The 14,446-nt window shown below is 32.5% G+C and overlaps 1 protein-coding gene across 1 annotated transcript in view; it reads right to left on the bottom strand.

Moving 5' to 3' along the window:
* Positions 1 to 13,783, bottom strand: part of LOC128553935 (E3 ubiquitin-protein ligase DZIP3-like) — a 35,292-nt gene extending 21,509 nt beyond the window's left edge. Inside the window, exon 1 of the mRNA XM_053535132.1 lies at positions 13,497 to 13,783. The gene's annotated coding sequence lies outside the window, so the exon portion shown is untranslated. The remainder of the gene's footprint in view (positions 1 to 13,496) is intronic.
* Between the last annotated feature and the right edge of the window lie 663 nt (positions 13,784 to 14,446).

Genomic DNA, 14,446 nt, shown 5'->3' with positions numbered 1-14,446 from the left:
AGCGAACTGCGTGTCTCCTCCTTTTTTGATTCAGCGTACTTCAAAATAGTTACATACAAAGTTTGGTGCTTTCTTCCCAAAAGGAAACATCTTTTTCCTATAACCTACTCACTATGTAGTGTTATACAACTCGGCATAATGTCCTATTCAAAAGTTTTTAGAGTTGAAAATGCAACTTTACCGATTTTCTCAAATATATTTAATCAATTCGTGACTGAACAGTAAAAGAAACTATCTAAATGTATAACTGGGGTATTTTTTAAAAAAAAACAACAACCTTAGATTTGTAAATTTGACTTTTGTTTCTTTATACTTCATATAGTCCGTTTTATTCGACCTGGCAGGGCGGAGTTAATCTCTGATTTTTTTATCATTTGAAACATTTAAAGAACAGGTACAGAAGATACTCTGGCTATAACAAACTCATTTTAATGTGTACGGTAATGTATATTTAAGTAGCAAACTAAAATAAATAAACAGTTTCTAATGTCATATATACAAAAAATAAACAGAGATAAAATAACATATTGTATCAAACCCTGGTGTACTGAAACTATAAAATAAAATCTTTTACACGGGTGTTTGATTGCAATATAAATGTCATACCCTTATTGTCGACAAACATATTTACATCACGTTGGGCATTTTGTTCTATCACATAGTACCCGACACATTTTAGTAAGTGATAGTGTTCCTTTCTTTATATTTTGTTTTTAATCATACATATATACAATGAACGTTTTACAAACCCGAAATCTGGTTATTTATCACTGCATGGTGTTTATAGATGAAAACAAAAATTATCACGTTTATAAACATCATGCAGGGCCCAGCTGTTCGAAATTTTAATCGGCTGTTAAACTAATCGCCTGTTAAATTTTGATTCAAAATATTAGGCATGATGGGAACAACTAGAATGATGTTTTGATTTTACTGTAAAAACATTTTAGTGTTGATCATTCTTAAATCATGTTTTAATTAGTCACTATTACATAGATATCAGATTTAAATATTTGAAACTTGGGCCTATGTAACTTACTTGAAGTGATTTATGCAAATGTTGCATGGTTAAGTAACTTTAATTATATATATATATTCAACGAATTTTCAAACGATAATATAACGTCCAGACGGTGCCATATAAATTACCTTTTCTCAGTTTTTAGTCTGACACGTTTAAGGCCTAAATAAAGTAAAGGAACCAGCATTGAGGCCATTTGGTCTAGTCGCATAATGGCGGACATGTATTTAAAGTTCATTGTGGGTGTTTTTTGACATTTTTGGTAGAAAATTGTAATTGGTGAAGTGAAACTCAGTTTTAGTATGAGTAGTACTTTCAGGTCACAGCAGTGTGATTTTGATGTGATTTTACAGTAAGCAAATGTGACAAGAGAAATCTCTCTTAGAAGTTATATGACCCCTACTTTTCTTTTCGTTTTATGACAGTTTTATCATAACTCTTTCAAATGAAGTAAGGATTTGTTTTCTGAAAAGGGTCTACCTGTGTTTGGTAGCTCATTAAAAATGTTATTTTAATATATAATATATAGCGAACAATATTGGCGATAGTTTAAATTAAATAGCTTGAATATCTGTATTATGAGTATATCCGAAAGCTACAGAAAAAGATAACACGATAAAGATATGGTTTCTTTATCCTTTATTTCAAACCAATGTCGAACACTAATTCAAAGATTTGTCAGTGTGTATATTAAATGCCACATTTACCATATTACGATAACGTATCACAGTGCGATTGAAATATTTGCTTTACTTGGTTAGATATACGCTAAACATTCATGTACTGAAACTAAATTATTTGGGGTAATCCCCACATTTTCCCATTAATCAGTAAGCGTATAGCAGATCATTTTAGTTGTAACTTAATATGCACGATAAGTGAATAAAATATGTGTTTAAAGATTTCATTCTATTTCTTTTATTTGACAGACGTTTAGTCATACGGTAATTTGATTTAAACAGCCGGCAATGGGGATTAATTCAAAACAGGGGCAGCTATCTTGGGAGACCCAGTGGCCGTTTGGGGCGACAAGAATCCAAAACAGTTAACAACAATGGTTCAAAATAAAGAACATAAAGTTTATGCCGATGCATAATCTTGTTTTACACGTATATGTAATTCATTGTAGAACTGCCTTGTATATTTTTTTGTCGTAGGCATTGTTTAGGCAATTGTAAGGAGAATGTTTTTGTGAACAGATTGAATTTTGTTTGTTACGGTGTTACGTGTATGATCACGTATTAGTTTTGAATATAGATTATATCAAGTTTCAAGTTTATTGGCAAAATCGACAGATAATTGCCTTTGGCCATTTACAATATAGCAAACAATATGGCAAAGACGTGGCATAAACAAATGTCATACAAACAAATATTATACAAACAAATACAAGTCGCGTACATGTGTAACTGTAGATAATACATATGCATAATCAGCCTGACTATGGCATAAGTTTCTACGAAACAGTTAAGTTATTGAGGGTATTTTTTCTAATAAACAACGCTTCTTTGATAAATTTTGCAACATTTATCACCAATTTTCTGTTTTCAGTTGACAAGAACCTATTAAATGTTTGCAGTGAAGGCCATGACATATGACCTAAATATTTAGTACGAATTTCTGTGTACCTACTACAACACAGAACAGAACAGAACAGAACATATATTTTATTTTTAGGATTTGAACTTTACAGCTCCTCATCCATAACATGAACATATAAACTAATGTCAAGGTCAGAATAAACAATATACAGTATTTTTTCAAGCATAAAACATGTATAAGCTACATACATAGTATGTGGTTACGCCTCTTATAATGAGGGTAATATAATATATAGACAGAACATGACAACTACGAACTCAGTATTATAGATCGAACTATGCATCCAGAATGTAGCTGATTCATTGTTTAGTTAAATCCATACATTGCGGCCCCAGCTACATCCGTGGAACAAGTCCGATCCCGAACACTAAGCAAAGAAAGCAACAAAGCGATTATTACAAACTCATGAAATGCATATATACATACTAGCGTAATAGTAACAAATAACACTGCATGTAAATTTCATAAAAGCAACAGTTGCAAATTCACCTTCCTACTGGGTAAGTGTATTGAGCCTAATTTTCAATGCACATCGGATGAAACATGTCAGTTTTTTTAGCACAGTGTAATCTTGTGAATTAAACAATGACAATAATTTGTAAACATTCGGTCTAATATAAACATTTGTAGACAAATAACGTTTTCGAATAACTTTGTATTTATCGCATACCAGAATAAAATGGAATTCATCCTCTATATCACCTTTATTACATAACTGGCATATTCTTTGATTACGATCTAGTCTGTTTTGACCATACCTTCCTGTCTCAATTCTTAGGCTATGTGCACTGAGTCTTAACTTTGTTAACTCTTTCCGATCTTTTTTGCACAGTTGATCCAAATAATATTCATAGCCAAAATTCTGTTTAAGGTACTTATATACAAACAATACATTGTTTTTTTCCAAATTATTTCTCCAATCCTGAACAAAACAGTCAATAACCCGTTGTTTGAAATATGCTAGAAAACCTTTTTGTTCAACTAAACTAGGATTTTCCCAAACATAGCCAAAGCCATATTTATACAGTAAAGTTTTTACATTGGACGCCCAATTCTTCTTGTTATTTTCGCAGTCTTTTAATGAAGTAAGATAACATGTTCTTAAGATACAATTGTCTGTATTTAAAATTTTCAACCAATATTTTATTATTCGTATGTACCGATTAACATAAAGTGGGTATCGCCCCAGCTCACCATAAATACCTACATTGCTGGTGGACACTTTAACATTGAGAATCCGTTTGCAATATTTCAAGTGTATTCGTTCTAACTCTTTTGCTTTAGTGTAACCCCAAATTTCTGATGAATAACATAAAATTGAAGTGACAAAAGCATCAAATAGCTGACATAATCACTGTCTTGTAAGCTGTACGGCCGTAAATGTTTAGACACTTCCAAGATGGCGGACGCTGAAAGTCAACACAGGTAGGTGTTCCAGTTTTTCATTAATAACATGTTTTCTTCAACACTTTTACCAGCCACATTTATAGCAAATGATAGCGGAATAACATGTTCCTCCTCGGCATTATCTAAGAGTTTGTTGATTTCATTGTTTCTCGAATTATATTGACGCAAAATGTGCCAATCTGATGAAATTAAAATCGAATCGAGGAACGCACATTATTTTCGGTCGTATCTTATTCAATATTTATATCTGTTTGAATATCTCTGTGGTATTTTGAAGCTTTTTACTGGTTCTTTACGATGGTAATGCTTGATTTTACGAAACATATCTGGAAATATAAACTTTTTTACGATTTTTAAATTGTCAATACAGCGGCGTAGACTATACCAACATATTCACGCTGAGCGGTGTAGACACGTTTTTATGTGAACGGTTTATACATAGAATTAAGCGAAAAAACTGAACGGTGTAGATACAAGTTTTGAATGGTGTATACATTGTTTTCCATTATGGGTTTATGCCATTCATGTGTTATTACTGTTGACACTCAGAAAGAAGTTAACGTATCTGACCATTTGTTAACGTATCTGACAGCAGTAATTTTCGTTTTTAGAATAAACATACATTGATTTTTAATATGTTTGGTGTATATTCCCATGTACATGTGGTGTGGTTTTAGTGTATACACCGATGTATACAACTGATGCTAACGGTTGGCTATAAAATGGGTTAACGTATCTGATGATTTTTTTCTGTGTACAATCAAATGCATATCTATGTCCAGACTATTCGTCAAATGTGAAGCACAGGTAATTGTTACATACTTTCATTAAGAACGTATGCTAAAATCTGTACTTTTTCATTTTTCAGGTCTACAATGGCGAAAAGTCGAGCTTAATATAAAAAAGAATATATAGAGAGAAAAAAGAAGAATGATTAATCATACCTGGAAAAGGAGCTAAAGGAAACCGAGAGTCCATTCACAAGCACAAATTCGTTTGAGAATGATACAACAAGAATGCAAATGATACCTAGATCACAACATGATCTGAATCTTCTTGGAGTAAAAAATCATTCTAGAAAAGTAATAAAAAACTGTAGATGTCAAATGCAGCACAAAAAAGCAACATCTCAGTCAATGAAAAGAGTATGATGAGAGTAGTCAGTGGAAGAATAGTAAAACGTGTAAGTGTTAGACACAATCAGAAAGCAAACAGGTCTTGGTAGAAAAGGGCTGAAAAGTTCCAACACGAAAATAGTGAGACCTATTTGTCGAAAACGACTCGACGAAGAGAGAACATGATGAAAACAAAAATCATTTAGTTCCTTGAAAGGGAACATCATGTCAGTATTCAGATGCCTGGGAAAAAGATACCAAAGCCCATGAACCAAGGTGATAAGAGACAAGTGCATATATATCCTCAATCATTATCTAGAGAATATATATCAAAAGTATAAAGCAGAAAACCCAAACATAAAGATTTCTAAATAAAGTCCAAGACAGTAAAGCCGACAATGAAAACGTAAAGTGACAGATGAAAGTTCCTGTTGTTGGATCATTTGTTTTGGCTGAATATGAGGGCGAACAGTATGTGGGCAAAGTCCTATAGGTCGACTCCAATGAAAAGGATGCGCATGTTTCGTTCATGTAAAAGACCCGTGTCAAATGGTCGATACAACTGTTCAGATGGCCTTCAAGAGCTGATGAATTGTGGGTAGACTTTGAAAACATCATATCTTTAATCGAAGAACCTTCCCCCTATGGCAAGACCAGAAGGCAGTATAGATTGAACAATAATGACTCTGCTTTCTTTGCTAACTGATGTTCAGACTGATGTTCAGTTTACGACAATTTAACTTTAGAGTTTTTGTGTTAACGTATCTGATGACATTTTTTCTTTGACTCCACTAGCAATAGCAGAATTACTAGTATAAGTTATATTCACATAATTATGTAAATTTACATTGAATATGTTTGAGAAAATGCAGTATTCTTTATATACCACTTTTCCTACTGAATTTGCATTTAAACTTTAACCGTAATAAATGATTAATTTTTAACTGTTTTTTTTTTTATTTATTTTACTGATGTATGGACATTATACAGAAACGATGCAGTAGAAAAAAATGTGAGGTATAAAAATCGGTCAAACAATATGCATATGTTATGATAATGTTTGTTGTAATAGTTCTTTTTCACATTTCCATTCATTAGATGTGTTCATTCATTCATTGTTGCCTTTCATCAGATATACCTCTGGTTTACGCATAAAATTATTATCATATATATACAAACATAAAATAATTAGTATAAATCAAGTAAGGTAGTAAGCAAAAGATTTTTTTAATATAGTTACCTTTGTATTATGATAATAATTGTAAGATTTGTGTTAAACAATAGCGGTGTAATTTTGAAAGAGATATGAAAGTGGTCAGTTAACAAGAAATGTTTCATTTGATTACACTATGCAAAACGTAGAACAAAAACGAAACATAGTTAATTTTGATTTACATACATAAATGTTTCTAAATTTCCATAACAAAGTTTTACATGATACAAAAGTGTAATTTTGTCAAACTTAATTTCACTGATTAACGTATCTGATGAGAAAAGTCAACACCTTTAAAAAATATGATTTTTTGGTGTATTAAGTTGGTTGGGAATCACCCATTATCAGTTTCATGAAACTTGTATGTTGTAATTTCAATGAACATTGAGATAGGTTTGATCAGATTTACTTTCATTTTTCCCATTTTCAAAAATGAAGTTGGAACTTTAAGTGAATTTGAACGCGTAGTTAATTTACATATATTTTTAAATGGCATTTTTAGCATAGCCGAAATAAACTTGTATCTACACCGTTCAGTTTTTTCGCTTAATTCTATGTATAAACCGTTCACAAAAAAACGTGTCTACACCGCTCAGCGTGAATATGTTGGTATAGTCTACGCCGCTGTATTGGCAATTTAAAAATCATAAAAATTTTGATATTTCCAGTTATGTTTCGTAAAATCAAGCATTACCATCGTAAAGAACCGACAAAAAGCTTCAAAATACCACAGAAATATTCAAACAGTTATGGTTACTGAATAAGATACGACCGAAAATAATGTGCTTTCCTCGATTCGATTTTAATTTCATCAAATTGGCACATTTTGCGTCAATATAATTCGAGAAACAATGAAATCAACAAACTTTTAGATAATGCCGCGGAGGAACATGTTATTCCGCTATCATTTGCTATAAGTACGGCCGTTAAAAGTGTTGAAGAAAACATGTTATCAATGAAAAACTGGAACACCTACCTGTGTTGACTTTCAGCGTCCGCCATCTTGGAAGTGTCTAAACATTTACGGCCGTACAGCTTGCAAGACAGTGATAATGTCTTTGGTGTAAACTCGAATTCCTTGATTTTACACAGAAGAGTGTTCATGGCTTTGAGTGCTTTACCTGTAATCAGCTGTTGATTGCTTTCAAAACGACCATTTGAATCTAAAACTACACCTAAATAATTAAAACTCTCGACAACTTCTAAGTCTACATTTTTATATGACCACTTTTCGTTTGCACGTAATTGTCCGCGTTTTCGAAAGACCATCACTTTGGTTTTTGAAATGTTAACCTGAAGGCCCCATTTATCACAATAGTCATTTAGATCGTTCAAGTTGCGTTGCAAGTTTTCAACAGATTCAGCTAAGATAACCATATCATCCGCATAAAGCAAGAGGATTAATGTTAGTTCATCTAAATTGAGTCCGATGCTTGATTCTGTACTTAACGATAACTCCAAATCTTCTATAAACATGGACCAGAACAAAGGCGAACAAATTTCGCCTTGTTTTAAACCCACAGCAACATCCATAAAATCGGAGTAAGTGTTACAGTGTCGTATACGACATCTCACATGCTCATACATTGCTCGCACAATACGTAGCATTTTCCCATTTACACCTAATCTATGCATTTTTAGCCAAAGGGCATTTCTGTAAACCGAATCAAAACATTTGCTCATGTCAATAAAAGCACAGTATAACCGTTTTCCGTTATTTAACATATGTTGTATTAAACAATGAAGACTGAAAATCGCGTCAGTGGTTGACAAACCCTTTCGGAATCCAAATTGTGAATCAGATATAACATTGTTTTTCTCAGACCATTCTATTAATCTTTTATTTAAGACTGAGGTAAATAATTTGGCAAACACGCTAACAAGAGTTATCCCTCGGTAATTATTTACGTCGTTCACACTTTCTTTTTTGTGCAACGGGACAATAATGCCTTCCATCCAAAGTTCTGGAAAATGCCCGCTCTCAAATATTATATTAAATAAGTCTGTAATGTGTGATGCTAGTATGTCACCTGCTTCAATGAAATATTCATTTATTAAATTATCGCTTGCTCCTGCTTTACCACGTTTCAGCGATTTCAACGCGCAGTTCACCTCCTGCACAGTGATATTTTTATCGAGCTCTTCAAAAATGGGATCGTCTGTTTGTAACTCCTCGGAGCAGAAATGTTCGGCATCTTCATGTGTAGTAATGTTTATTTGTTGTGTAAGATTTTTGAAAAAATTATAAAACTCGTCTGTAGTAATGTTACTGCCATTACATTCATTAGTTTTTTGAAAATATCTCCAGAAATCGCGAGGTTTTTTCTTCTTTAAATTCTCTATTTCAGCCATCTTTTTAAACTTAAATTTTGTCTTCCTTTTCTTTATAAAGGATTTATATGCTCGTTTCTTTACCAAAAGGTGTTCTCTATTTGCACTATTCTTAACACTATTAAAACAAGTCAAAGCCTCCATATATTCTTGCTTTTTTCTATGACAATCGGTATCGAACCAGTCAGACTTTCTAAGCACGGGCTTAGTTTTAAAGCGTGGATATTTATTCACGTTAACATTACAATTATATTGAAACAGTGGTGTACCAACATCATTTATAGCACTAACAAAACCAGATATGGCAGTTTCTACTGATTCTTTATCTCTATCCTTAATATTAAAAATAATTTGATTTAACTCTGGTAATTTTTCTATAAGACCACTTCTAAACAATCCTCTTTTCTCATCACTCCATTTAATCTTTGATTGGTTAATTTCTTCGCTATTAATATTTCTCCGTTTATTTCCGGCAATATTAAATTTCAAAACTGCATGGTCAGAAAACATATTAAAGTCAGACACCTCAAAACCGTTCACATCCGAAAACCCATCTTGCTTGCACAGTAAGTAATCTATAACCGACAAACCGTTGCCTCCGCAGTATGTAAAAGTACCTTTATTGTCTAGTCTACCGTTACAAGTTCTGAGATCGGTCGCTTTACATAAGTCTAATAGCTGAATTCCATAATTATTATATTGTGAATCCATAGAGCATCTTTTCAATGGTATGTCTGGAACATAACTTGAAACATCTGTAATCGAGTTTACACGGTCGTTCGGAACATAATCAAGTTTAAGACCAACTCTTCCATTGAAATCTCCCGCCACGAACACCGTCCCAATATTGTTGAAATAAAAAATATCCGCCTCTAATATTTCAAAAAGATTGCAGTCTACTACATTATATGCAGGTGATTCTGCACCCCAAATATAAACGGCACACATCAAGAAGTGGTATTCGCTTTCAACAACTTGTTGATTACAAAGTTTACATAATCGATTTTCTCTAGGAATATCACGATATCTACCAAATTCTATTTCTAATGGGTGAGAAGAAACTCTTAATGTTGTAAAATGTTTACGTAATACATCGTTAGTAATTATATCAATATATGTCTCATAACAAAATGAACACTTGAAATTTCTATAATATTCTAGTTTAGACATATTATTCAAAGACTCATTCCATTGTTGGATAAACTGATCTCGGATTCTTCTTTGTAACATTGGCCAATAGTTAACATTACAATTGAAGTTATCATATATATCACTAAATCCAAGATGATCAAGAATACTTTTCAAATTATTTGACCAACAGCTATTATGAACATTGTTACATTGATCTAAATACATAGAATACATAAGTGAGTCAGGGCGTTTCATGATCTTCAACCAAAACTTTAGTGATCTCTCTTTGGCAATAACTACTAATGGGTATCTACCCAGTTCGCCATATACGGCATTATTTGGAGTTTGAGCCCTGACTCCTAACACATATTTACAAAATCTGATATCAAGTTTTTTCAATTTTCTTGAAACTGTATACACCCCAGACTTCAGAGCCATATAATAATATTGGTACAACCATAGTATCAAATAGTTTTAACTTTGTTTTAACATCCATTTTTACTCTGTCAAACAAATATAATAAATTGTGATATGCCCTTAAGGCTTGGTCAGATAACGTTTTCACAGCTTCTAACAATTTACCAGTGTGTGTGAATTTAACACCTAAATAAATAAAACAGTCCACTATTTCGATTTTTTCATTATTGATATAAAAATCCACATCATGTGTTTGTTTGCGTTTTTCAAATACACAAATTTTTGTCTTTTTTAACGCTAATATTAAGACCCCACTTCCTAGAATATAGATAAATATTATCAATTTGTGCTTGTAAACTATTTGGGTCTGTAGTGAACATAACAATGTCATCTGCAAACAGAATTAAATACATAGATAGCAGATCTAGGTCATTGTTAGTCAGTGTATTAAAGTCAATAGATTCATTGATATCATTTATAAATAAAATGAACAATAAGGGAGATAATGGTTCGCCCTGTTTCAATCCAAGCGTAACATCAAAAAAATCCGACAACGGCATTTACGCTGATAATCTAACACAAGATTTAACAGTGTTATAAATAGATTTTATCATGGTAATCATTTTACAGCTGATACCAGTATTAATAAGTTTTACACATAGGGCATCTCTTTTTACCGTATCGAAAGCCTTCTCGTAATCAATAAAAATACACCATAGTTTTGAATTTTTTGACAAGACCTTTTGAATAATAGTGTGCAACAGGAAAATTGCATCAGCTGTTGAACGATTATCACGAAACCCAAATTGTGAATTATTGAATAAATTACCATCTTCACACCATTTGTTAATTCTATTTCTCAAAAGCAGAGAAAATATTTTACCTATAATATTTACTAAGGTGATACCTCTATAATTTGACGGATCACAAGGATCGCCCTTCTTAAAAATTGGTACAATAACACTTATTGACCATGCCTCCGGATAAACTCCTGTGTCAAAAATATAATTAAAAATGGTACAAAGATAAGGAGAAATAAATTCCTTAGCATCTATGAAAAAATCAGTTACATTATTTTCGTAGTCAATACTTTTATGGCGATTCAAGGAAGATATGGTTCTTTCCAATTCTAATTCAGAAAATGGCTTATCTAATTATCAATATTCACCATATCGAGCAGAACGCTCCAGATCTTTTCTCGTGCGTTGACATGTTATCTCGTATCTCGTGCGCATCTTATTCCAAGCGCACGGCACATACAGTATAAAATGAATATATCACTATTGATCAATTTCTTGTTCTTGATTGAAAAAAATATATATAGATTAACTGAAATATAATGTAACCTTTAAGATGAATATAGCATTCTTGTTATGAATATTATCATAAGAAAAAATATCGAAAAAGTATTTTAGTATTTAAGATTAATGAGCACTTTTGAAAATTGTAACTTAGAGACGGAGATACATCATAAATGTCCATCCACAGCTTTTGTTTAACTACTTATTGAGAAGGAAGCAATAATGTTGCGTTTTTACCGTATAACGTAAAGTTTCCATATTTTTTCAAACAAAACTAAAACGTCGAGTAAAGCAGAAAAGAAATTTTGCAGTACTACAGCCTATTTATTCATTTAACTTCTCATTATCATTTAAACACTGTCCGTGACATCAACAAAATTAAAACATTTTTTTTCTATAATTTTAAGATCTGGTATTACACCCCCACCCCAGAGAAAAGAATTCTAAGCTTTTATACCCTTGCTCTTGCGCATTAGGGTTATGTGCAGAACGTGGTTAGATAATATCTATTTTCATAATCTGCAATGATTATATTAAGGTTTAGCAGTATATCACAAAACAACAGATTTTTTTAGAGAATGAACAGCATCTTGACACACAACTTATCTGTCCAATACATGTTTTACTGTTCTGTCCCACGGAGTTGGATACTTAAAATATTCTAAATGAGTTGTCCCCCTTTAAATAAGAATGCCATTTGTAAAGAAATAAATGTAAACAATTGTCAAAACGATGTTTTACCTAGTTATGTAAAGTTTAAACACTCGCACGATGTTGCAAATGCATCAAAACGAAGACATGTAACTGCTTTTTAAAAATGGTGAGTTTTTAAAGGCGCTGGACTGTCAAGAAGTGTGGCCCCTTCAAGTAGTCCCTTTCTGGAATTCAATACATATATGAATAAATTGACAATGGTTTTGAACAATAGTATAAATGTTTTATAAGCTGTTATATTTTCATGTAGAACAATGCTTTCTTTCTATGAATTTGATGACGTTAGAACTTTTTTTCACCGAAGCATGGACCTATACCTTAAAATATGAATGGATATTCTTGTATGTCGAGATTTGAGACGACATTAATACTGTCAATTGACCAGCTCATTGTTTTAGAAATCAGTCAGTTATTATCCGATGTAGTTATTTATTGCGCATGTTATGCATTTTGACAAATCCTTTTAACCCATATCATGCTAGACACGATTGATTTTGCCCTTGTGTCCAGCGCAGATCCTGATCAAGCTGCATATTCATGCAGTCTGATCAAGATCTGCAATGTTTGCCATTCAGTCAGTATCGTTTCTAGTAAGCACCCCATTTAAGTGTTAATGGTTCTGTCCAATTTGAAAGATGGACTGGTTCATTATAGAAATTTAACAGGGTAAGGGTTAAATAAGTAGGCAATGAGACTAGACGAGAGATGAACGCAGGCATACACACCGCTGGTGGCTTTGTTGCTGGCCAGTGAGGCAGGCTCGGCAAACGCAGGGCGACTAAGGAAATGTTGAAGAACTTACTTCCATAAGGCGTGAAAAAATGTTTGTGTCCGGTATCCCGACCTACCCTAAATTTTTGGCCCGACCCTTAATGTTTTTTTGGCTTAGAGAAATTTTTTTTCAACTTTTTATGCTTTTCACATGGCCAGTGATGTTAGAAATCAACTTACTGACGCTCTAAAGGCATAACCCCTTTATTTGTATTCATTTTTGACACACAAATAATTTCCGAAAAGTCTCCCTTAATAAAAAAAAATTAAAAAAAGAAAATCCGACCTACCTACCCAATTTTTTCAGCATGTTACCGGAAGCAAATATTTTAGGCACTAGATGAAAGTTATATTTATCGGGCTTGAAACTTATATGATAGGATCAATTAATATAAAATTATGCCCTCGCAACACAATACTGTCTCAATTAAATATTATCCAAAACAGATTAATAGAAGTATAATGAAAGTTACCTTAGCTATGTTAGTCTATTCCCCGTTGATTGAGATTTAAAACATTCCAATCTATTGTCGAATTGTTGCACTTTGTATTATGATACTTCTTAGTTTGAACACATGTGTTTAAACCATAGAAGTTTATGAGTACGAATTTCAAATGCTTTTACAAAACTATGCAAATATATATGAATCTGTTGCTCGTTTCAGTAAAATTATTACAGCAGTGTTAAAACATTTTTCAACTTCATAAGCACTTCCATGTTTGAATTATAAATAAAATGTTATTAGGTTGTTGCCGTGCGTATGTACACCGTTTATTTGACTTGGCGGGGCGGAGTTAATCTCTGACATATGCAAATAATGGTAATCTCAAAAGAACGAGCAAAATAGGTAGAGCAATAAAATTGTTTCATTTCGTAATCTTCGGTAACCAACGACTAAAATTCAACGCCACATTGGTTACATGTACTACATACACTGCACAGAAATGTAATGGACCGTCGCGAAACCACGCCCCGCCAGGTCAAATAAAATGCACTATACTATATTTAAACATACTTTATAGCGTATCGGTTTTATGTAAAAAGCACAGGGACTTGGGTAAAATGTCTGTTTAAATTAGAGATAGTATTTCTTTTGAAAAAAAAAAAATGACAGATAACATTCAATATGATTTACGCCCACACCAAACATGTTTTATTCAATATATAACTCTTAACAGATCATAATATACACGTGTCAAAATTGAGTTTTAGTTTCATTCGGATAGAATATACTTTTTTCAAATTAAGTTGTCGCTTTTGAATGATTTCTTTTGAATGACGCCATTTAATAGCACCCTATAACGTGTGGGACATCCTTAATTAATACATATATTATGGCGCAAGTCACGTTTGAAATATTTCCATGCTTTTATAAATTCACAGATCTGTTTCAAACGAGGAGATACAAAAAATGTACTTTTT

This window comes from Mercenaria mercenaria, unplaced genomic scaffold (assembly GCF_021730395.1).
Source record: "Mercenaria mercenaria strain notata unplaced genomic scaffold, MADL_Memer_1 contig_4513, whole genome shotgun sequence".
In the NCBI taxonomy this organism is placed as follows: Eukaryota; Metazoa; Mollusca; class Bivalvia; order Venerida; family Veneridae; genus Mercenaria; species Mercenaria mercenaria.
Note: the sequence above shows the minus strand (reverse complement) of the source record. Positions and strands in the feature narration are given on the sequence as shown.